At 33.3% G+C, this 26,529-nt stretch overlaps 1 protein-coding gene across 2 annotated transcripts in view; it reads right to left on the minus strand.

Annotated features, from left to right (window-relative positions):
- LOC125060224 (connectin-like) overlaps nt 1–26,529 on the minus strand; it is a 123,154-nt gene that overhangs the window by 77,202 nt on the left and 19,423 nt on the right. The window contains exon 1 of one of the 2 annotated variants that reach the window (XM_047665016.1): nt 19,337–19,486. The exons of the other annotated variant lie outside the window; for it this stretch is intronic. The gene's annotated coding sequence lies outside the window, so the exon portion shown is untranslated. Of the gene's footprint in view, nt 1–19,336; nt 19,487–26,529 lie in introns of those variants that run through there. 2 annotated transcript variants of the gene reach the window in all.

A 26,529-nucleotide genomic window follows, 5' to 3' on the forward strand; every position in this document is an offset into this window, starting at 1 on the left:
TCCTAACATGGGATAAAACAGATGAATGTATTTAGATGAATAAATAATAAATAAAAAGAACGTATTGTGTGATAGCTTTACAATTGAAGTTCTAGTCATGTATTTATATCATATATCTACGAAGACGACATATTGAATTATCACAATAATAATTTATTTAATGAGAAAAATATCGTCATATATTTTATTAGCTGGGAACAACTGTAATTATGCATTAAAAGTCAACGTCACCATCATTTATTCATATAGGTAACACAATATACACTTATGAACGTCAAAAACGAAATATGCATTAAATGCTTCCAATTTTACATTTACTGCCAGTTCTCAAGGGCGTAGAACGGAAGAGAAGAACTGGCAATAAACTCTCAGTCTTATATCAACGCGTATTTGACGTGAGACACTGGAGTTGATATAAATTTAATTAAGTATGACATGATATGTTAGATGCGAATAATATATGAATTGACCAAATAATTATGACTAATAATGTAAAATTCCTTTAAAGACAAAATTTGGCGCCATAGGGTGTGGCAGAATACCTATGCGAACTTACGATTGTACCACCTATTACACATGTTTGTACAATATTCTTGCAATAAATAAATTATTATTATTATTACACATAATATTTATGACAATATTGTAACTAACACATTTATAACCACATGGACCTATAATTGTCTGCCTAAATAAAATAAATTATTATTATATATATTGTTGACTAATCACAATGCGTCCAAACACACAATCGCGTCGTCCTTCATTTTTCATTTTCTACCCCCCAAAACCTCATATAAGCGAGCTCAACAAGCCTTTAACATAAAGTTTATTTATTTACACTTTGTTGCTTTATGTTATAAAAATTTAACAAAATTACAAGTAAAGGAAAGGCAACTGGCGGCCTTATCGCTTTCGAGCGATCTCTTCCAGGCAACCACTGTGAGAAAAGAAAAAAAAATGTATTAAATTACATAAGGTAGGCAAAAAGTGCAAAAATACATGTATTACATATACTTGTAACGAAAAAGAAACTAAACAGGAACAAAAAAAAACAAACTAAACTAATAAAGGATACATTAAAAAAAGATTATAATAATAATAAAAAGTGCACATGAATCATATTAATTTAAGAAAGATCAGTCTCACGTCAGTTAGTAGGTATTATTAAAGTTAGGGATACGATGTGGACAGGTAATGTTTGTACAGAAGAAATTTAAAGGAAGATAGAGAAGGAGCTAAGCGAATAGGGACTGGAAGTGAGTTCCATAGCTTAACTGCAGAGACCTTAAAGGATTCGCCAAGAAAGGAGGAGTTATGACACGGGATTTCAAGGATATAGTTTTCGGAAGAGCGTAAGCTATAGTTATGGGATCCCAAAAATTTGAAATCATTTTTGAGATAGAAAGGAGTAACAGAATGGAATATAAGACATGGAGAACATGAGCATCGCGTCGCTGACGAATGGATAACCAGCCTAGCCGTTTACGGAACGCAGAGATATGGTCGTACTTTCTTAGACCGAATATAAATCGGATACAGAAATTTTGGAGACGATCCAGTTCTACTTAGTCAAAATATTTTACTCCATTTAAACAAAAAATACGGTTTATTTTAACCCCATTATTATGTAAAACAATTTTCTCTAGCAGTTTCTTTGGCTTACACCTTGTATACGAATTTGCATTACACCCTTTGTTCGCGACACTTCTCCATCCTCGAGGATTCCTTTTAAACTATTTTTCACTTTTAAATTTTATTGTGGAAAGAATATTAAATTTTTCGTGAAATTATTTTCAACTCAGAAGCTTATCTTACACCTTTTCTTTAGCGCTATAAGAAGATTACATATTTTGTTATTTATTCCAATAAAATCACTTAATTTTTTAATATTTAAATTAACTCATAAATTTTAAATATAAATGAGTTTAGTTACGTTACATACAACTTTTTATTCTTAATAAGATTGCCTGGAGATCGATGTTAGTAATTGCCCTATCATTTCCGTTACCTGATTAAATAAGTAGGTACTACGAGTAATAATGACGCGTTACTATTATTAAATTAGTGTTTATAGATAAAACAAAAAGCATCTAACTGAAATTGTAAAAAAGAATCAGCCCTGGCATTCTGTAACTCACACAGCGGTTTTCGCATCGGCGGTCGCTCTCAAATCAGTCGTAAAGCAGTCATTTTATGATTCTGATAAACGATAAACTACAAGCTCCCACCTTTTCAGAATGCCAAATCATAAAATGACTGCTTCACGACTGATTTGAGAGCGACCGCCGATGCGAAAACCGCTGTGTGAGTTCGAAAAGTGAGTTACAGAATCGCAGGGCAGTACTTTACACAAAAGGCTTTGTTTGTAGTACGTATTAAATCGAGATCCGAGATCATCCAAACGGATGTATAATTAAAAGAATTTCCACAAATCTATATTAGTTATTTAAAAAAATGGAATCGTATTTCAGCAAAGTCCACTCCGAAGGTTCTACCATACCATATAACTTCACCTGTAAGTCGTCTCCATTGTTCCTACCCTCAATCTGGACATCGGACAACTATGTTGCGTATATTTAATATTAAGCTTTGCGATAATTAGATATCACCTACCAAATTAATGGAAAAAATCACGTGAATTGTTACGTATTAAGCAGATTCCTCACTTTTTGTTATGGTAACAATATTTTAGTTGTGCCCGTAACCGCCAGGGTCCACTGTGACGTTTAAATATTTCAAACAAACGTAGTCTTGCGTTTAACTTTGACTCACGGTAGAGGTACTAATGAAACTTCTATAAAACTAATTATTACTGAGCCGGGTTTATCCTCAATAGAGGTTCAAATTCCTATCGATGCCACACAGCAAATATACTTAAGGTAACTGTAACACCTTAAACTGTAGAGCAATCTGTGAAATCGCACTGCCTTCTCTAAAGCCAGTCTACATTGTGTGGTACAAGCTACAAGAGTACATTGCATTTGTTTAATAATAAAAGCATATTTTGTTTACAAAAGGAATAATAATAATCAACTGGCGTTACATAGATATGGGCTCATACTGCGTCCGTTTTTTTGATCCTTTTATGTCTGACAAATGCCAATTTTTAGGTAAGAGACATGCCGGTGTCCTCATGATAATGGCCTTCATCGAAGGAGCAAGTGCCAATGCACATAGAATAAAAATTCCAGTGGCCTTGATTTGATAGTACGGCCTCAGAGGTGACCGTCACCCGCTTAAGGCCAAACCTTACTCTGGTATACTAACTTGATATTAAATTCGTCTCCCATAAATTATTTCACGAATTTGCCAACGTTTAAAAATGTTAGAATTATGAAATCTAATTCTTGAAGAAGACAATGTAAGTTGAATATTGTTTGTACGTTTACGTGTCTGAAATAGTAGGTAATTTGAAATACATAAAAATCTTGTTTTACGATTTCAGTAAGTCAAAAAAATTTAACACAAAAAATAAATAACTTACACCACACACTAACTGTTTAATTCGTAGTCTGAAGCAAAACAGAACAAGCCATCTCATAGCTACAAATCTGACGTAAAATATAACCTTATGTTCAGATACATAGAGATTAAATTACTTTGTTCAGATTATGTGGAGATTATTCGAGTCATCCCTTAAGCACAATATGAGGTAATATGTGTCAGATTAGAATAAAGTATGTTTTGTTTTTAGTTGGAACATGAACTTAATTAGTTAAATATTTTTGCTACTATGAAAAGTTTCAGTAAAGTTCTTGCTAGCCGACAAAATTGTGTAGTATAAATACTATTTTATATGCGTCTTGTTGCGATACTCATCTTAGATGGTTTGAACCAATTGTTTAATTATATTAAATTTAATATTTGTCCTTGAAAATACCTTGAAACGAGAATAAGCATTATTGTTACGAAATTTATTGCTTATATCTTTGTAACATGATATTACATTTTAGACAAGCATGATGAGTTATTCACTTATTTTCCTAAAGAAATTTAAAATAATACTTGCTTATTAAGTACAGTTAAAACGTGATCTCATTTTAATAACAAACGTTTTGAAAGGAAATTGTAGCTCAGTATTTCGCCTCGCAATATTTTCTTTGGTAATGATTATGAAGCTTTAATTAAAAATATTTTATTTGTTTAGGCTCCAAAAATATTGACTGTAATATAAGAGTACTTCTTTTGAAAATTTAATGAAAATATTCCCTACCGTGTATCACTATTACAGAAATATACTAATACACTATTTAAAATAAACACGCCAAGAATACAATCCCTAAGATTACATTAAATACATTTCACACTAACCTGACACGCAGTTTTCTACTTAACACAAAACACATATACAGCGAAACTATAAAACCTGTATATTCGAACGAAAACTTTTACGCAATCGAAAAGTGGAACAATAGAACGAACCTCATAATCTAATGAAGTACTATTCAACTTGCAGTGGCGCTGCAAGTTTACACACTGCTATCAAAGCTAGAATCACGCTAACTTAATATTTAAAATGTATGTGAAACGCCTTACATTTCGCATATAATATAATATACGGTCATACAGAATCAACTATTCAAGCCGTTTGTTTATAGAACAGGTTGCCAAAGGGCAGGAGGCTCATCTGATGTTAAGTGATATCGTCGCCCATGGAATTTCTTAATACCAGAGGCCTCGCGAGTGCATTGCGAGTCTTTTAAGAATTGGTTCGTTCTTTTCTTGAAGGAAGCTAAGTCGAAATGCTTCGGGAATACTTCAAATGGGCAGCTGGTTCCACATAGTGGTCGTGCGCGGCAAAAACTGCCTTGTGTGGAACGACGGCGTCGAGGCAGAATACGAAATTACACCCGTATCACCTCAACGTCCGATGATAAAACTCAGCTGCAGCTATCCGAATAACTCAAATTAATAAATAGACAATCGTAAACTAAAATCGACGCAATTATTAGTCAAAATGTCATAGGAAGAAATGAGTATGCTGTAAAATTTGGGAGATTTTTTTTAATATGATGAATAGCAGTGTATGCAATGATTTATAAATAGGGTGTTTTAAAATACTTACCTTCTCATAAATTTGAATTAAATTTAGCTTTCAAAGCTTCGAGTCCCCAAATATGCATATTATAAAGTTGTAACTCGCTGACATTACAAGAAGTTACTATTGTATTTATTTCAGAGAAGAATATATATATTTTAGCAGTTTCGATATAACCTGCCTCGATAAACGATTTTTTCAAATCGAACCAAGTGCTCTGTTATTTCTATAATAGCGATACCGACAGCGATCCTGTTCCCAATAATGAGTTTTTGTTACGACATTAGCGCTACGGATATTGAGAGAACTACGTGGAACTTACATATTAAAACTGCGCAGACGCGTTTAACCAGGCACATTGCTTTAATTTTACGAGATATATTTTATAAACAAAGATGAGGTTCAAGTGCGTCTCGTAATTGGTTTTGAAAGTTCAATCATTACGATGCTTACGGTCACTGTGAGAGCTTTTAGTATATATGTATAAAGCATATAACTTACATGAAAATGGATGAAGTCTGTCCGATGAAACGCAATTTAATTGGTATTCTATTACAAAGGAGCTACGGACGCTCAAGTACGGAGCATCTAATTAGCTTATAGCTCGACAACATATAGTTTATACTAAAACATAATGGAACTTATAACATTATAAAATGTAAAAGGTTTACCGGCCAGCGATGGCGCTTAACATTAGGTACCTAGTTAGCAAATAAAGTTATTTTTAACTATATTAATACACTAGAAAGGAATAAATTAAAAAACTACTGGACTGCTTCATATAGGCTATCCTGTAAGTGCAGTAAGTTATTCATAATTTTAATGTGGTAACGACGTAAAGATAATATTTTTATACAACAATGTATGGAAGAGATTTTTTCATATACATCAAACATAATATGACGCAATACTCATTCAAAGTGCTAGTTGCATAGTGCTTACGGTGGCGATTCTGAACGCTAGGTGCGTTCGATTCCTGCCTGTTCACTTTTGACTTTCTTTGTATTGCTTGCACTAAAAGTTAATGTTTTAGTTCCAAAAAACATCTGTCAAACGGCTGATCATCACCTACATGCCTATAAAGAATGGGCATTGAACTATAGATATGTGTAGCGTCCGTCTATAGTTATACACTCTTGTAACAAAAATAATCCGATATGGTTTTGCTTCTAAAACTAAACTTGGACTAAGGATATATTGTTCCATTTATTCTAATTTACACCGAGCTTTTACTGAGCTTTTCTCAGACAAAAAGACGAGAAAATTCATCGCGGTGAACTCGCGTGACTCAAATTGAAGTGATTTGGTAAATGTCAGCTATTTTATGCAAAATTGCATTATGTCAAAAGACTCGCGTCTTCCAAGCCACAAATAGGGGGTTTAATAAATTCAACCCGCAAACCACCAAGTTTATTATTTATATTTTTTACCACATCAAATCAATTACCAAGGCCGAACAATTCAATAATGGCGTATTTAATCCTTTATCTCCTTTATCCATAATATTAATCACTGTTATCTAATCTATCTTAAAATAATTTAGTTTAATGCCAGTTCTTGTCTTCCGTTCTACGCCCTTGATTTGAGAACTGGCAGTAAATGTAAAATTAGAAGCATTTAATGTATATTTCTTTTTTGACGTTTATAAGTGTACATTGAGTTACCTATTAAATGATTTTTGACTTTGACTCTTCAGTCACTTTCTGTCAAATTGATATCTTAGTTAGATAGTTGAAAAATTAATATCGGTCCAGCCGTTTAAGAGGAGTCCTGTGGCATATACACACAGTAGAACTATACATAAAAAGATAACAATAATCCAGTGACAGTACAATTTTATTTCAAAAATAAATATTAATTAGGCTCGTGTCACACTCGCTGAAAATGTTTAAGACATGCTGGATTCAAGCAGCTATTAATTGCACACAGAAAGCTTCATACCGGAATTTGAACGCACCACCTCAGGAGAGTCCTTGAGAGTCGCATACTGAAGCCATTATTTTTTAATGAGGTGAATTACGCAGGCCGGCGCCAAGGCTGGGTCTACACTCAAATCCCTCTGATATCCAGAGGGGTAGCGAGACCCCACCCACTGACAACAGCTCAGCCCTTAAAACGCCTTTAAGATGGGCCTTCGGGGTTCGCCATGCATTCTACCCAAGTGACCACTTGTAATTACCACTCTCGGCCCAGAACGTATTAGGTTCTCCTTTCTATAGTTAGATGCCCTCTGCATACTATAGAAATTGGACCATGCCGCGCTGCTGTTTAATCACTCGCCTGGTACAGCACAACCCTACGAAACGCCGAGAACAAATTTTAATTTAAACCTATAAAATGAAGCCACTAGGCCAACACTGCTCTTATGATAATTCAAAAATAACATAATGCTTTCAGTACAAATGTGCATTTAGCGAATCTTAGTGAGTATTTTATATAGACGGGCTATATGCTTAAATCCCCTGAGAGCGATACTCACACAGAAATGCTTTTAAAACATCTAATCTTGAAGCGTTTCTCAGTATTGTGTGAATTGTGAAATATTTTTGTGGTGTATATAACATCTTATCGGATACATCTGAGTGGATTTCACGTTTAGTTCAAGAACTATTTTTCTATAAGAAGCAAAAAGCCTTATTTTACAGCTTACAAAGAATGGTTGATTTAGTATTAGAAATATGCCTAGTAGTAATCTTGCTATAATATGATAAGGCTGGTATATTTAAATGAAACTTCTTAATCGGATACAAAGTATTTATAACGTTTAATAAACTAAATTTAATTAATATTTATCTATTTATTTTTATTGAAGTAACTCTCGTTTGGAGGGAAAAATGATGAGAGAATTTTTTACGATGCGCGCGCACACCGTCACATAAACCGACACCCTGAAATTAGCTATTGTCAACATTTTAGTTTTTTCAATTGTTAGTGTCGTTTTTTCTACAAACATAGAATAAATTTTTTGATTTTTATCTTGTTACGCCAAAGAAGTATAACTTCTAACGCGTGTACATAAGTACACACACGCGCTTATTTTTATTTTACACATGATTTATTATAATAACTCATTAAATTTATATTACAAATCCAAATAGTTATGGTAGTAAGATACAAGAATCTAAAATTTTAGTTAATATGTAATAGGATTAAGCGTACTAACCTCAAGAGCGATTGGATTAAAGTAAATCGTTTTTACCGAATTCAAACCGAACAAAGAAGAAGGTTTACTATTCGCCTAAAATTTTAACGATAGCAAGTCAATTTATGCTACGACCAAATCAACGCGGTCAACCAAGCGTGTAAATTAAAAAAAAAACTTTTCCAAACCAAAAGTACATTATCATAATAAGCAATTTAACTTTATCATTATTTCTTATTCAACCAAAGTCTGTATTCGATGAATTCCTCTCCATATTTCTAGCAAGAAAAATATATTCAATTCTATATATATTGAGGGAGTTATTGAGGCGCAAATTTATTCATTACAAGTTCAAAGTAGTATTGATAAAGTGAGTGTTGTATGTTTGTCGTCTTTATTATGGAAAATGTTATCATAATAACGCTTATAAATGGTATACAATTTTTAAACAGAAATTACTCGATCAGAATAATATGAATTCATGAGTGCTACGTTTTAATAAGAAAACAGATATACGTGAATATATTATTTATTTTTAAAGAAAAAACTTTTTAACCAGATTAAAGTTATGTATTATTATAAATTTACAAAAATGTTAAATAATTGTGTAGTTTTTTCTTTAAATGTATAAAGATTATGTCAGTCAAAGACAATACTATATTATTTATTTATCAACACTTTGTTGCAATAAATATTTGGTACGGGTGGCCTTATCGCTAACAAGCTATCTCTTCCAGGCAAAATCGGTAGGAAAAAATAAGAATGAATACTAAAAAAATACGGATACAAATGTAGACTTACATAGGCTGCACTAAAAGTATCGGGAATGGAATAATACTACTGTTCCTGTCATATTTAAATCTTTTTTTTTTAATCGAATACCATTTTTTTTTTAAAGATTATCGGTCTTTGCCCAAAGTTTTGTCAAACTTGTTTAGTCGTTGAGAAAATTGAATGACTCGAGATAATTCAAGAGCGATTATTTATTTTTCTAAGTGAGACTGAGACTTTCCAAGTGGTTTATCACAAAAACAGTGTGTTGACCGGATAATTTCTGCATTTGGTGATGAAGCCCACAATTTATCGCTAGTTTGCTGAATTTCAACGTGAACGTGTCAAGCTCAGTGATGATCCCCGTCAAGGTCGTCCAAAAACTGCAGTCACCCAAAAAAACGTTGATACTGTGCGTAAGCTGATTGAGGAAGATCGACATGTGACATACCGAGAAATTCAGGCAACTTTAGACATTGGCATGAGTCAAATACAAATAATCTTGCATGAACAATTCGGTATAAAAAAGTTGTTTTCCTGATGGATACCGCATTCGCTCTGTGAAGAGCAAAAAGCGGCTCGCGTTACTTGGTGCGTCAGAACTCTCGAAAGATTCCACGCAGGATCCTCAAATGCTGTATACAACATCGTATCAAGTGATGAATCCTGGATATACGCGTACGAAACCGAAACAAAAAACCAGTCTCGAGTTTGGGTTTTCGAAAATGAGTTAAAGCCAACGAAAATAATTGTTCGTTCACGGAGAGTTGCAAAAAAAAATATGGCCACGTTTGTCTCCAAAACCGGCCATGTTGCGACTATTCCTCTTGAGGGACAAAGAACGGTTAATGCAAAATGGTATGCTATCATTTGTTTGCCACAGGTCGTTTCTGAACTTCGTAAAGAGAACTGCAACCGCCGCATTATCCTCCATCACGACAATGCGAGTTCTCACACCGCGCACAGAACAAAAGAGTTTTTAGAGAAAGAAAACATAGAATTATTAGACCATCCGCTGTACAGCCCCGACCTAAACCCTAATGATTTCTATACTTTCCCTAAAATAAAGAATAAATTGCGTGGTCAGAGATTTTTATCACCTGAAGAAGCTGTAGACGCCTACAAAACGGCCATTTTGGAGACCCCAACTTCCGAATGGAATGCTTCAATTATTGGTTCCATCGTATGAAAAAGGTGTCAAATTTCGCGGAGAATACGTCGAAAAGCAATAAATACATTTTTAAATAGTAATGTTGTGTCGTGAATCACAATGCTAGGTTGAAAAATACATAAAAATTTACAATTCTAAGTTTCTGGTGATTTTTTAATGTAATAGGAGGAAACGGGCAGGAGACTTATCTGATGTTAAGTGACACTGACATTGCCAGAAGGCTCGCAAGTGCGTTGCCAGCCTTTCAAGAATTGGTACGTTCTTTTCTTGAAGGACCCTAAGTCGAATTGGTTCCGAAATACTTCAGTCAAATAAGATATGAAGACAATTGGAAAGTATTTTATAAAATTTGTTATAATAAATGTTCATCTATTTCAGGAATTGTATGTTGATAGATAACTATTTGATATTATAATCTAAAACTAATTAGCTAAGCCCGCGAATGAATGAATAAGGGGAAATGTTCATATGGAAGGAAGACAGGAAAAACGTAACAGAAATTGTTAGATATGAAATGCTTTCGCTCGATTTCGCTCCCAGCAAATACCATATGTCAAGTGTGCGCAGTGAGCTGGGCTGAACGGCTTACGAGTTGGGAGGCTAAAGGGTTTGATGCCACATACACTTTGATTAGGGAAATAGATTATATCCCTAAAAAGGAGGTTACTCTGCGATGGTAGTTAACTATGCCAGCAGTTTAATGTAACTGTACTACTGTTTGGATTGTAAATAAAGACGATAAAAAACCTAGCCTTGGGTTCTTGCCTTTCTCCTTGGGTCGCGATTCTAAACAGGCGGTAGAATTGACAATTCAAAGTGATCATGTGATTCAACTGAATAAATGAATTTTGACTTTTGGTACTACTTAATTATTAACTCTTTAGTATTTTAATAAGAGAAGAGTCTTTCATAAAATCGGGGCAAATTAACAGTTTTTGAAGTTATACTTCTTTAGGCGCGTTATGAAAAATTGATGAGAGTGAAATTTTAGGATGCGCGCGCACCGTGACACAAAATTAACACAATGAAGTTGCCCACGGAAGATGCTACGGCATTGGACATAATTTAAAAACAATATTCGAATAATAATAGAGTTTATGTTACACTGAATGTAAGAGAATAATAATAAATTTTTATTTATTTAATTTTTCAATTGTAAACTGAACTTAATTGACTATAATGACTCCTTTTCCAGTGTTTGATTATTTAATTGTAATTAATTATTTGCATGCAATCAAAAACTATTTTTAATAATGCCAAAGAAGTATAACTTCTCTCGCGCGTTCATTACACGCACCCTTTTTTTTAAATTAAGGGGTTAGTATTTATAGGGGCTAAAGAGTACTTCCTGTTCGATAAATGCAACAATGCAAGAAAACTGCAGCAAGCCTTAGTAAATCAACAGTATTCACGAAAAAGGGAAATGTATATAATTAATGCCCATCCGATACAGTTGATTGTGATTGTTAATTACGAGGGGTGATCCAAAAGTAATGATAATCGGTTATTTGTAGAGCATATAAAAATATGAAAAAAATTGTTTTAACTTCCTCATATATCCACTAGTTCAGCATAAAAAAATCATATAAATAGGCCACGATTTCCGGGAGGTACGTTCATTTGAATACGAACAGACGGAAAGTAAACATCAAAATGGAGAAAAACGAAATCAGAGCTGTCATAAAGTACTTCTGTTTGAAAAAAATGTCTACTAAAGACATACACAGCGACCTAGTAGAAACATTGGGGGACTTTGCTCCTCCATATTCCACAGTTGCGCGCTGGGCAAAGGAGTTCAAGCTGGGTAGAACATCCACAGAAGATGAACATCGCGAGGGACGCCCATCCACGTCCCTCAATGCGGAAAACGTTACAAAAGTCGAAGATGTCGTATTGGCAGATCGAAGAGTGACCATAAGGCATGTAGCTGAGGTCACAGGGATCTCATATGGCAGTGTTCAAAGAATCTTTGCAAACGAGCTGCATATGAAAAAGGTCTCTGCGCGTTGGGTGCCGAGAATGTTAACCGACGAGCAAAAGAAAAATCGAGTAGACATTTCAAAGGCCAATCTCGAAAAGTTCCAGACGGATCAGGAAAATTTTTTGTTTCGTTTCGTGACCATGGATGAGACCTGGATCCATCATTTTGATCCGGAGACTAAACAACAGTCAATGACTTGGAAACGAGCCTCTTCCCCGACGCCGAAGAAATTCAAGGTGTCAAGTTCGGCGGAAAGGTTATGGCGTCCGTTTTTTGGGACGCCGAAGGAATTATAATGGTGGAATACTTGGAAAAAGGAGCCACTATTACAGGCTCTTACTACGCAGACCAAATAAGAAGATTGCGGGAGGCCATCAAACAAAAAAGACGAGGCAAACTCAGAGCTGGAGTGTTGTTTCACCAAGACAACGCACCGTCACACAAAGCCGCCGTTGCGATGGCTGCCATTCAAGAAACGGGATTCGAATTGCTCGAAAACCCACTCTATTTGCCAGACCTGGCTCCCAGTGACTTTTACCTCTTTCCTCGGCTCAAGGAATACCTCCGAGGCAAAAAAATTGACGACGATAGCGAGGTGATACTGCTGTAGAGGTGTTTTTCGAGGGTCAAGACAAAGAATTTTTTTCAAAGGGAATTATGGGTTTAGAAAAAAGATGGACTAAATGTATTGACTTGCTACGAGACTATGATGAGAAACAAATTTTTTTTTTAGTTTAAATATCCTTATTTCATATTGATTATCATTACTTTTGGATCACCCCTCGTACATGTCATTAAAGGTTTCAATTGTATAACAATGTATTGACAATCGATTCGATAGCAGAAATTAAACGACCAATGTTTTCGTCAATATCAATGACGCGATTCATCACGCAAATTATTTTGGGATGCAAAAAGTTGCTATAGTGTCGAATTATCTTTTAATATAATTACTAATAATGATAAAATTTATTTTTAAAAACTTTGTGACCCGATAATTATAATGTCTATCAAAAGCCCAAAATCAAATTAAGTTATATTTTATAATTATTTATACAAAAATTGTAATAATAAATGTTAATTTATTCACCTAAGCATAAAAGCAATTTAACACTAATCCAATCAAGTCAAAACAAAGTTAAGAATATTTTTATTATCTTAACATTTTCACAGATAAAAGACTCTCAAATTCGGAAGAGTATACGGTAGTCTATTTGAAATAAGGTAGGGATTGAAATCATTATATGTTAATGAATGGCCACACCGCCCAATATAACTTAATATCATCAGAAAATCTCTAAGTAATTCAGCAATCATACAAATACGATATAGTCTAATCCGCTTTCCCTATTAATCACCTTTATAAGTCACCCGAAGCCATCTGTAAACCTAATCTGTGAAATCATATTTTTTTTTTTAATCGAGGAATAAGAATATTACCTCTGTTAATGTACTGTTATTTTTGGGTTTTAAATAATTAAGCCTATTATGTCCTCGTGCAAGTTGTCATTTTGGGTTTAAGACGTGGGCGATGCTGTCACGATCAGCCTTCAGAAAAGAGCATACCAATACTTGAAAGGCCGGCAACGCACTCGCGAGCCCTCTGGCATTGGGAGTGTCCATGGGCGGCGGTATCACTTAACATCAGGTGAGCCTCCTGCCCGTTTGCCCCCTGTTCTATAAAAAAAAAAAGTTATTAATTTTAAAATCAAAATACTATTTATTTACATGCAAGGAGCTGCAACTAGTACAAAGTTTCCATAATTATGACAACTTGAAGTTAATATCTTTTTGTAATTGTATTGCGCGCGCGGAAATAATAAGCAATGGTGACTTCACAGTTGAAAGTTTGATAAAGGTTATAAATGTATTAACAATTTAATAAATTGCACAGTAATCGAACTTTTGAGGTTAAACAATTGAGTTCAACATGCTTTTTCTTGTGCAAAGCATACCAATACTAACACAATGAAACTGCAAGAAATTCGATCCGAGTACTAACTCGAGATGAGTGCAACAACTTTTAACATATACGTGTATAGAACCTGAAAAGACAATGTTTGTTTAAGAATGCGCTTACAGCTCGGTACAAATATTTGTCCACTTTTACAAGATTGGAGTTAGGAAGTTTTAGTTTGTTATTTATTGTCAATAATCATTATATTATAGAAAATATCCTGAAGAAACAATGGCGTGGGGGACATCCATACGTTTGTACGCGGTCATTTGGAGGGAAACGCTAAATTAGCCTCCAAGAAGCTTGGTGTGCTCAGCAAGGCAAGATGGTAATTTGCTCCTGGTCATAGCTTGCAACTGCATAAAACGAAAATTCGGCCCCACAAAAAGTAGTGCTCACACCTCTGAGCGGGAAACCCCCGGTATTCATTGAAGAGCGGTTCGAATGGTCAACCAATCTTTTGCCGAGCGGCTTGATCCCTGCTGATGCGTAGAGATATGGGTTCACTCTTCATCTTCATTTACCACAGAGAGTATTTGTTGTTTGCCCCCTGTTCTAGAAAAAAGAACTAAACGTATATTTATACGTAGTATAGTTCAAACGCAATGATTCCAAGACAAAATCTAAAAATAGGTAAACTTTACCCTCAAATTGCGTATTTAATTAAAAGTATCGTATCGACTTGATCTGAATATTGATATGAATCTACATTTAAAAAATGTAGAATTAGTCAGTAATGAAAAGGGATTGACTTCATGTTTGACTTATAATTATTTTATTACTTTTATAAATTCGTAAATTAAATTCAGGTAATCTGTAACACAACATATATTTAGATATATTTAATATAACTAAAAGATGTTTAAAAAATAATTTGAATAACTCTGATATCTTTTAATAATAATAATTTGTTATTCTTCCCTTATATTAAATATATATTTTATATAAGGAAATATATTAAATAGGTAGAACTGTGCTTTGTTTATGATTGAATGTGTATTCCGTTTTTGGCTTTTGTGTACAATGTAATTGTTTGGATATTGTTTAGTGAGTAGCTGTAGGAATACTGTTGAGCAAATAAATAAATAACATCAATAGTCGGTAACGTCAATTTTAGACGGTACGAAGTTTGCCGGGTCGGCTATTTATAATTAAACACACTAAGACAAACACAACATCAATCTTTGATTAAGATTGACTGAAAATTTATCTAGTTTCAAGACAACATGTCTTTAACAACAATTTATTAACTTGGAAAATTCTTTCGAGAACGCTTAAAACATGATTGCAATTTGAAATGCAAATTAGAATATCGTTCTAATTAGATACACCATTGTATTACATAGTATTAAATCTTACAGACGCCGTAACTCATACAAAAGAATCAAAATGGATATGGGCCGGTCACATTGCCCGCACTTGTGATGGCATGTGACAAGAAGTCCCTTACTTAGTATGGCCCAGTGGGAAGAAGAAAGAGAGGGAGCCCATCAGAGCCCATTGGAATAAAAGGGATAGCAGGACAGAATTGGAGAACTCCGTCAATGAGAATCCGAGAAAATGACATCGACTTAGTGTAGTTTTGAATAGTGTAAAGGCTAGTTTAAATTAATTTAGGCGCCACTACATGGTGCCTCATGTTCCCTTGTCTTTTGATAATTTTTGTATAAGTAGGCTTCTTTTAAACCTTCCATTTATTGGTTTATTATTATTATAGAACAGGGGCAAACGGGCAGGAGGCTCATCTGATGTTAAGTGATACCGCCCGCCGCCCATGGATACTCTCGATACCAGAGGGCTTGCAAGTGCGTTGGCGGCCTTTTAAGAATTGGTACGCTCTTTTCTTGAATGACTGGTACTAAGAGTTTAACCAGGAAAAGGAACTTAACATAATGTACTATAAAAATGGTATTGAAAAGCTGTATGACCGCTATAATCGTTGTATCGCTCTCTTTTCTATATCAGCCTACGGACTTTTCAACCCACCTGCAATACCTAATAAGAACTTGAAGTAAGCGTGCCGGGAATCGAACCTTGGCCTTTCAGGCCTTGATAGCTTAGTAGCCATTATCTATAATAGCTAACCGCGTAGTTCCATTACGCAATATATGTAGTTATGTTTAATGTATGCTTGTCTATAGTTCGAATATTATATAATGACATATCTACTATAAGAATGGTATAGTTTTTGAATAAAAACTGTGTCATACTTTCACAAAAGACGTAAAGGGTTAAAACGGACGAGCGGTAACAATACCTATTCCTAACTTTCATAATTCCCTTACTCGGAAACAGTTGACATTCATTGTTATGGGACTTTGAACCTTATTTTAACTATTTTAAAACGAAAATAGGAAGTAAGAATATAGTACATTTCTTGAACCGACCCTAATTTGACTAAATCTTTAGCTGCTGAATAAAATTTTGCTGAAATTGAAACGTCTTGCTGGATACTTTTGGACGTATTAAAATTATATTCTAGTTTTCATATCCAGGGATACTTTGAAACGTGACCTCTTTGTTGATACAAATGCATTTTAAAATAGCAGTGTTATTTGTTGGGTTGTTAATCCTGATTGAATCAAAAGTATCAGATGAGAGTTTTTTTGTTACAAAACAAATACGTAATTCTAATATACAGGAATTTTTTGCCACACCACCACAGCTGCCCACTGATGTATTTCCGAACCAATACGACTTAGGGCCCTCCAAGAAAAAAGCGTACCATTTCTTAAAAGGCCGGCAACGCACTTGCGAGCCTCCTGGCAATGTGAGCGTCCGTGGGCGGTGGTGTCACTTAAGACCAGGTGAGCCGCCTGCCCGTTTGCCTGCTTTTACATAAAAAAGGAATATTTTGGGGAATGCAAATGTGAGAGCAAGTTAAGTTTTAATTTAGTTAATTATAAGTATATATGTAAAGAAAAAACTATAAATCTTAAATTAGGTTATTAATTACATAATATTTTCTTTATACAGATGTTCATTTAATTTTGTTTGTCTGTGGTCTGTGGAAAAGACGCTACTTTTGTTTGTCTATGTATGTGTTAGTTTAGTGAGTCCATTTTGGATTGATTATAAAAGAAATAGGATAAAAGTGATTTTCAACTGAAATAACAAACTCTAAATGTTGTTTCTTAAAATAAATATTTTTGCAACTCATTTGAGTTTCACTCTCTTATATATAATATATTATTTAAAATCTAAACAAATATTATAATATTATTGTGGATATATCTTGACCTTCGCAACCTTTCTTTAAATACGTTCTTTAATTTGAGGGGAGACATTTGCCGTATCGGCTAGATAAACATTAATTATTTTTCTTTTTTTGGTCAATCTTCATTTGTTTTTAGTTGAAAAAAACCATGAAAATCGGTCCAGCCGTTCTTGGTTCTAGAAGGTAATAATAAATACCATTATTTACTACGCACACCACTGAATTATGGACCTTATTATCCCTAACAACAAAAATTGCTTTCATAAGAAATTACCTAACTTTAGTAATTTAGCCATTTTCCGAGATACATTTGAAAATTTTAAGATAATATTAGAGCGGAGAGATATTAATTCTTTAAGATGATGCAAAGTTATGGTTTTAATAAAGAAATATTGAGCTTCGTCGGATTAATCTTGTTAGACTAGGATGGATATAAGGTTCTGGAATTTAGAAATAATAGTTGAAAGTTGGTATATTTATATATAATGATTTTAATTGACGCAGCTTAATTGCCAGTCTTGGCATTAAAATCTGGAATTAAATTAATATTACAATATATTTTTTAATACATTCATCATAATAAATTAGACGACTCATTGGTCTAGTGGTTAGTACCCCCTGACTGCGAATCCATGGGTCCCGGGTTCGATCCCCGGCTGAGACGAACATCGATGTGATGAGCATTTGGTGTTGCGTTTAGGTCTTGGGTGTTGTAAATATGTATTTATATTTCTATCTATCTATAATAAGTGTGTATATCCGTTGCCTAGTACCCATAACACATGCTTCACCAGCTTAGCATGGGACTAGGTCAATTGGTGTGAATTGTCTTTAAAAAAAAATGAGTCAAAGTAATTAGCAATTATAAATCAAATAGACTTAAACTCATTTTACAATAAGTAAATAGTGATTTAAATTACGTTGCATAATACTCTTGTTACTTTTTTATTTATAGGTCTCCTACATAGTAGCCTATCTGGAATATATATAGTTCTAATATTAATATTGAATATAACAAGCGTAATCAAGGACGCACACGTGGCAAAATCCTATAGGTTGTATATAAACCCATTTGTATATTTAGTTGTCAACAGTTTCGTCGAAATCCAACAATTATGTCCCTTTATAGAAAAAACAAATGAATACTCAAAATGTTTTATTATCTCTAAATATCTAATGAGATATATATAAAATACTAGCTGACCGGGCAAACGTCGTTTTGCCATGTATATCATTCATAATAAAAAATAGGGGTTGATCGGAGAGGGGTGAAAGTTAGGGGTTGTATGTATTTTTTAACGCTGTATCATAAAAAAATAGAAATTAAAAATTTTATTTAAAAAATAAAAATAAAAATTTAGGGGTGGACTACCCCTAACATTTAGGGGGATGAAAAATAGATGTTGGCCGATTCTCATAGATACCGGATAAGCACAAAAAATTTCATCAAAATCGGTCAAGCCGTTTCGGAGGAGTATGGCAATGAAAACTGTGACACGAGAATTTTATATATTAGATATATTTACGGAATTCAAATAATTTTATAAAATTTAAGTGTATTTTAACTGAAAAGGTTTCTGTTAAAATATTAAATTTAAGTGGGATAACGTACGTTTCAATCCAACAAAGTATTTTTTGCGAATCGCTCTAAGAAATAAGTTTCAATGGTCTTTAACGAAAGAAAGGAACGCTTACCTCCTTCGACTTTCATTTATAAAGCGGTAATTAGTCCAATTGAACTAGAATTTCATGAGAACACAAAAACGAAAGAGAAAAGCATTGTAGATTTTCTTTGGCATTTATTCTCCATCTTCAAATTGTCTTTAGGTAAAAATAATTTTAAAAAGGCTTATTTTGAAATACTTTTTTGATAATATTATTTTAAGAATTTCTATGTTAACGTTTATGATTCATATATAACATGTATAATGAGATAAAAAAGATAATAAACGATTTACTCACGAAACACATTTGGTTAAAGCTTAATATTTATACCAATATATAGTTTTCCAACTAAGTACTTACTAATTTCAACAATATAATAAATTTTATTTACCTATATACAATTCTCCAAATAATATCACAACACATCCACACACTATATAATTTCGCACTCTTTAAAGTGAAAAGCACATAAACGCGATCCTAAAGCGGCAATAAAAACTTTAATATTATAAATATACATATCACACGACCATCCCTCACGGAAGCTTTAAGCTGACTGAGGGTGAACTTTGAATCTCGAAGCTTTGAGATAATTAATACCCCATCGAACTCAATACAGTTGCATACTTCACCAAGTATATATTATTGGTATCATATGTAATACAAGTATATTGATTGAGAGGATTCGAATATCAAACAAAATTCCTGTATAAGTTGTTTACATTTCTACATTTTATCGAATCTATATGTTTTTAAAAAGCAAAGTATTAAGAATTAAAAAAAAAACTACATAAGTACTATACACAAACATGGTTATATGTATAGTTCCGAAACCTCAAAATACGTGTTTCTTTGGATTTAAGGTTATTTTTACTGACAAATCCTGTAAAACTGTTAACCGCTATGGATGCGGTGACATAACAGGAGATCACTTAAGCAAACATTTGATGTTTTAAGTGTTAATGATCTCCCAAAGCGCCTTTTTATGTCCACCCCGTAATTAATAATATCATTATTTTAAATATCACAGGGTTTAGTTAACATTAATTACATTAAATAGATACAATTTGTTTGTAGCATCACTGTAAGTAAAAACTGTCAATGAAAATGAAAATTGTCAGTTTCAACCCACGTCTGATTATCATAAAATACTTTGAAGAAACGATTATAAAGATATTGTTAGTGAGATTTATTTTTTTTGCTGTCAAAGTCTAAGCTGTGACAGAATTTTTAGTTACCTAAAACTTTCCGACAGACCCACAAAAATCTTAGTTTTATATAAATTAGTTGATATTTCATAAATGCTATTTCTTTCAGTCACTTGACAATTTCAAAAGCTTTCAGTGCACAACGCAAAAGGTTGTACTCGTAAATTATACCAATGTCAATTGCATACAGCTCACATTCCACAGATCCACGCAATTTATTTACTAGCTGATATCCATAAATTTGTCATGTAATACGAAAGATTCTTTAGAATTGTCTTGATATTTGACTTTGCATGGCAAAGTACTAAACACATTGCTTTTATTGGTCTGTTGATATAAATCCTAAGCTCATAAAAAAATATGTCTCTTTTAATCTAATAAAAAGAGACAAATTAGAGCAGAATAAGTCTATGAATAACGGGGTAATTTTTTTATTAAAGAGTTCTGAGTAAAAATACATGGACAAGGAGTTATCAAATCAAATCAAAATACGTTTATTAAGTTTAGATGCGTGTTAGAGCATGCTTATGAATGTCAAAAACGTTTACAAAATTTCCGAAAGAGCAAGATTACGCCATCCGTTCGCAAAACTACCAGGAGGCCTTGTTCTGAGAAGAACGGGCAAGAAACTCAGCAAGTTTTACCCTCCCTCTACATTACAATTATTCAAAGGAAAATGTCATAAGCCATAACGTCATTAAAGTTACATAAGTAAAAAAAAAATCTGTTTTGTGATTTACCACATTCACCATAACACACAACACTACAAAGATAACAAAACAAATTGTAACAATATAACTAGAACTATTTCCACGTGTTTTTGTCTTCTAGGTAGTCATTAACTGTGTAGTAACCTTACACATTAATGTTTTTTATTTTTTTCAGTATCCAAGATCAGCCGATAGGAATTGGACAAATGAGAAGGTGAAAATGTATTACGATCTGTATTTTATTTCAGAACGAAAAAGTTAATAATCTTGCAATGAATAGGTACACTTAATAAAACATAACAGTTATATACTCCGCTATACACTGACTGGGAAGCTCCGAGCTTAAACAAGACGAGGACTCTTTGATGTTCAAGAAACTAATGCATTCATTGAGGTATAACTTTACATAATTTATTTCTTTAACGTTGTAGTGTGTATGCCTTCAATGCTTACTTAATAAAAGAAATATTATTAGGTTTCGAATGATCTTTTAGAACTTGTTCTATATAATATACGTTAAATTACTTACGTAAGTGATTATTTAAATAGAGGCATTCACACAGACGCAAACAGATTGCAATATTTTGGGTTTAAGGTAACACATACCAATGATATAATATATCACCCATATAAAACAATTTTCATAGAAAATAACCATGTATACGAATCAACGAAATACGTATAGATTCTCAAAGGACATCCGGGAGAAATAAGCCCATAATGGTTTTAATTCATTTTAGAAATTTTCTTGATTAAACGGAAGAGATTAATTTGTTCTTAGGATAAGACAATCGGTTTAACCTTTGAACTTTATTCCCGATCAAAGTGATTCTTATTCATTCTACTAAGACAAATTAATACCTTTGACTTTGAAATATAGCGAAACGGACGGGTCTTCTAGTCAAAACAGGCATATTTTAAAGAAATAGTGTACAATCTTTTACCTTATAAATAAGCACGAATAGTATTTAAAATTTAAAGTGTTATTATGGTAGGGGAGCCCACGATGCTAAATGGGGATTTACTCGAGCGTCGTAGAGACCTATTGGGATGCAAAGCTTAGATGATAAGAAGAAAAAAATGTTATATGAAATATACCTTTTCATCGGTGGGGGAAGCGGCTTGATTTTAAATATGTAAAAAAAACTGTTGCATGGACATCCTCGAGCGCGTCAGATATTGATAGCATCAATGCCCTACGTATTTTTAATAATGTATGTATGTTAATCTGATCGTTTGCATGATGCGGGTATTTAAGGGTTGAAAATGAAAAAAAAAAAACATTAAGGAAAACTGTCATCACTTTTGAAACAATGACGTAGACAACTTACTGTCCCATAACCCCTAGTTGGGACAGAGGGCGTCCACAGAATTTGACTTCGCTCCAAGTCTTTCCGGCTCTTTTTGCCTGATCTACAACGTGTACTTGTTTATCTATATGAATAAAGGATATTTTGAGTTTGAGTTTGAGTGTTTTTGAAACAATGGATTTCTTTGTGTTCTCGTTCATCTGCCTAATCAGATATTTTCTGAGGTTTTGTTTTAGGTTAGTTCCTCTGTGGTCTGGTATTTGCCATCTTTTTAGGCAAGTTACATTACTCCTGGAGTTAAGAGGTTTTGGCCAGTTCATTTGTATGTATAAAGGAAACAATTTTTTAACGGATTGAAGTTATGTATTTATGTATTATAAGTTTACAATCATTTTACATAATTTTAAATTTAACCGACGTTTCGCGTGCTTTACAGCGTGCGTGGTCTAGCTAACTTCAGGGTGTCGGTTTTTTGTGACGGTGTGCGCGCACATCGTAAAAATGTACTTATCATTTTTCCCTTACGCGCCAAAAGAAGTATAACTTCAAGACTTTGTAGCAGACTTGGATATTATTTATATATTTCAAAACATCCAATATAAGCCTGTAAAAGCTGCATTAAGAGTTATTGAAAATTTTCTGGAAAAAATATAAAATCGTCTTTATAAAACTCGTTGAATTATAAACAGTCGAGTGTCGGCTTATTGGGTGAGGTAAGTGATTTATTGTGAGGATTCAAGAGGATTTGGCCAAGTTACATTTAACTTTGAATTTGACTGCGTATTTTGTTTTTATCTGTGATATAACATCTTTATAAGCTGAGAGCACGTTTATTCGAAACTTGTCAAAAGCATACAGGCTAGGTGCAATATATACACTGTAAACTCTTTATAACGAATTTCAAGGGATCAATTTTGATTCGTTATAGAGAGGTTGCGGTATAGGGAGGTAAAAATTAATGTATGGCTTTTGTGTCAAACCAAACAAATTTATCTCATTTTGACGATATGGAGAGTTTTAGTTATAACGAATGACGTTATAAAGAGTGTACACTGTACTTATATTCATTATAAATTCCATAACTTTAATATATTAGGACAAGCATAACAGTCGGAAGCCTTTTGAAAGATATACAACGATGTTAATTATTACAATATGAGTGGAATCAGAACCCTTGTCATGTACTATTTGAGAACCAATAGTGCTAAGTTTTAATTTTTTTTCCCAATAATAACACTGTTAGCTTAACGGTAATTATCACTGACGAAAATCTATCTAATAATGAAGATTACATAAAGCTTAAATTAAGGGGTAATTTGTTCATAAATAATTACATACTTAACATGTTACATGCATGTGGAATTTATCGACATTAAAAATAAAGGAATAAGAAATTTATTACATTGTAGAAATTTTAGAGATTTATGATTTCGGATTGTAATTTCCGTTTCTTCTATTAAGACATGCTTAATGATGTTAAAAGTACGCTGTTTAATAATTACGCTCTTGTCTACAGAAACCTCTTTTAGTAAAATAAGTCTAAAAAAGTTAAAGTCGTTTCGTAAATTATTAAATGATACGTGTTGAAATTTCGATGACATTCTTACTCAGAGTAGTAATAGATTGAATGTAATTTCCTAATGAAATGTCAATTACAGGTAATATGGGTTTTGAGGCTGCACGCGAGAGATTAGTTGAACCACAGATAATTGATGGAGTTGTATTAACATTGCGAAGGGTTATACCAAGATGTTTTCGACATACAAACAACATATAGACAAAAATAATCTTAATTAGCAGGTGAATTCATGATTGTCTAAAATGTACGGATTCGGATATACTATTTAAACATTTACAATTAAGTATTTTGTTTTTTAGGATATATCTTATCATAATAATTTATTTCTTCCTCAAGACTCCTTGGTGAATACCTACTTTATTTAAAACAGTGTAACTGATTTAAAACAATATTGGTATTTCTGCTATGTACTTTAATTTCGAGAATATCGAGAACTAAATATAATTAATTATTAACAATTGTTTTACTTGTGAACACGTCACAATAATAAAAAATATGCACTTTCAACGTAAGACTATGTTAACTAACTAACTACTAACTAAGAAATGTTAACTAAGCAATTTTTGTATGCAATTATTAATAAAGCTGTATTATTATTGTTATAATTATCTACGAACACTGTGTGCTACGCATTAGTTATGTAATATTGTAAAAAGAAATCTATTTTAAAATTCTTCAACACATTACAAAGTATTAAATAACAATATTTTGTATTTCTATTGATTGGTTACTAAAAGATTTTTGGAAGAATTAACGTAAATAGGACACCCCGCTCAAAGAAATTGTAAATAGAACTATGTTGGCACATGCATACATTATGTGTAAACATAGTAGGCCGGATTCCTAAAACACAGTAGATTGGTTCCGCGTTATATCAAACACGTTGTTGCACTTGTATGACCCCATATAACGGGGGTACAAATGATTCACGTTTAATTTTTCTCGTTAAAAGTTATTTTACATTGAATATAAAACTATGTTATGAACGAAATAAATGGGTACACATCTTTCTTTTATTGGATCTCGCCGTTGGCCTAGGGCCTTTACAGCTCATTGACGAGCGTAGCTCGGCCGCAATAGGCGTTTTCCCGCGACTAGCGCAAGGGCGTCTCCTACGGGACTCGGACCTCGGCTTGGGCCGTCGCAGGGTGGTCAATCGCCTGAAGGGCAGGACAGAAGCTCACTGGAGCAAGCGAAGTACGAATTAATTCTTTATAAATTTCACAGACCAAAAATATAACGTGTGAAATCCCCGCGTTATATAAGAGAACACCCGTGTTATACGAGGGATTAAAATCGCGTAACATGAAAATGCATTAAAAGAGTACCGTGTTATAATCAAAATGTATTGATCTATAGGCTGAATGTTATTTAATTAATATCAACAATATTAGGAAAAATAAATTAATATGAGTCTCTATAGTTATACGCATTTTATATACTCCGTGAACTACAAAAGCGAATGAAGCATTGCATTTGACAAATTAGCACGTCCCCTAATGCAATTTAAGCAAAAACTTCACAAAAGAATCTAGTTAAGGCGTAGTTGTAATCTCCTCTTAAGATGACAGATCCGATTTACGAAGGGGAATTATATATATTTGTTATATGGATGTTAAGACAGATTAGACCTTGCAAATTTGTAAACATGCTGTATAAACATTAAAAACTTTTACGTAAGATGCATGTACAACTTTGCCAGTCAGTGGACTGTAAAATTTATGTGCACGAGTATTCGTAAGTGTGAGGATTATCTGTATAGTATGTGTAGTGTATGTAAATACACTTGAATACTAAACTATAAGAACTAAAAACCTAGCAATATGTTAAAGATTGAGGACAAATCTTTGTTATTTTATATTTATTATTAATTAACAATTAATTAGATAAGATGTCATGTGGAACATTGTGTCGTTGCAGCTTCTAATATACATTATGTAAAACATAAAACTTGGCGATTAAACTGGCGGAGGATTTAATGCCAGTACGTCTCGCCCTTAATTTGAGAACTGGCCGTAAATGTAAAATTAGAAGCATTTAACATATATTTCTTTATTGATTTTCATTATGGTACCTAAATGAAAAAAATTAAATTTTAATTTGCAACGCTACGGATACATTAGCCCTACAGCTATGACCTAACACATTGAATAACACAGTCAATATATTATCAGTACGGGATGTCTGCACTAAGAGACCTAATGTGACAGACGGAGCGGATAGGATCAAAGGTTCAAGGTGGTAGGATTTTCTCGAAGCTATCAGGCAGGCTCACCACGATAATTATGTGCTTAAAGGATCTGGTGAACTCTGTATAAAGCAATGTTTTAAATATAAAATTCCTTAATAATAAAATTTCCAAATGTATGGATTCTGAAATCGTTAAATTATCCAGACATAAACTAGCAAGTCACACTTACCCACAACACAGGGCCTCCCTAGTGTGGGGACTAGCGATATATGAATTCTGTCACAACCCTTTTGTCATAAATAAAGTTTTTATTATTATTATTACCAAATACTATTTATACATATTCACAGATACTAAAGGTAACCTGTCGGTATATCGCGCACCTTCCGCTATAAAAAATTGGGACAACCGCGTCCGCTGTGGCAGCGTTTGACCATCGGTTAAATGAAACCTGAACAATGTACTTATAAGACCAAGGTAACTGGATCATGGCCTGCTAATGGGGATTGAGAAATACACAACAACATCACATCGTGGAACAGGTGTAGAAATCTAATCACTATTCTTTTTTTACTTTTAGATACAT

The sequence above is a fragment of the Pieris napi genome, chromosome 21 (assembly GCF_905475465.1).
Source record: "Pieris napi chromosome 21, ilPieNapi1.2, whole genome shotgun sequence".
Taxonomy (NCBI): Eukaryota; Metazoa; Arthropoda; class Insecta; order Lepidoptera; family Pieridae; genus Pieris; species Pieris napi.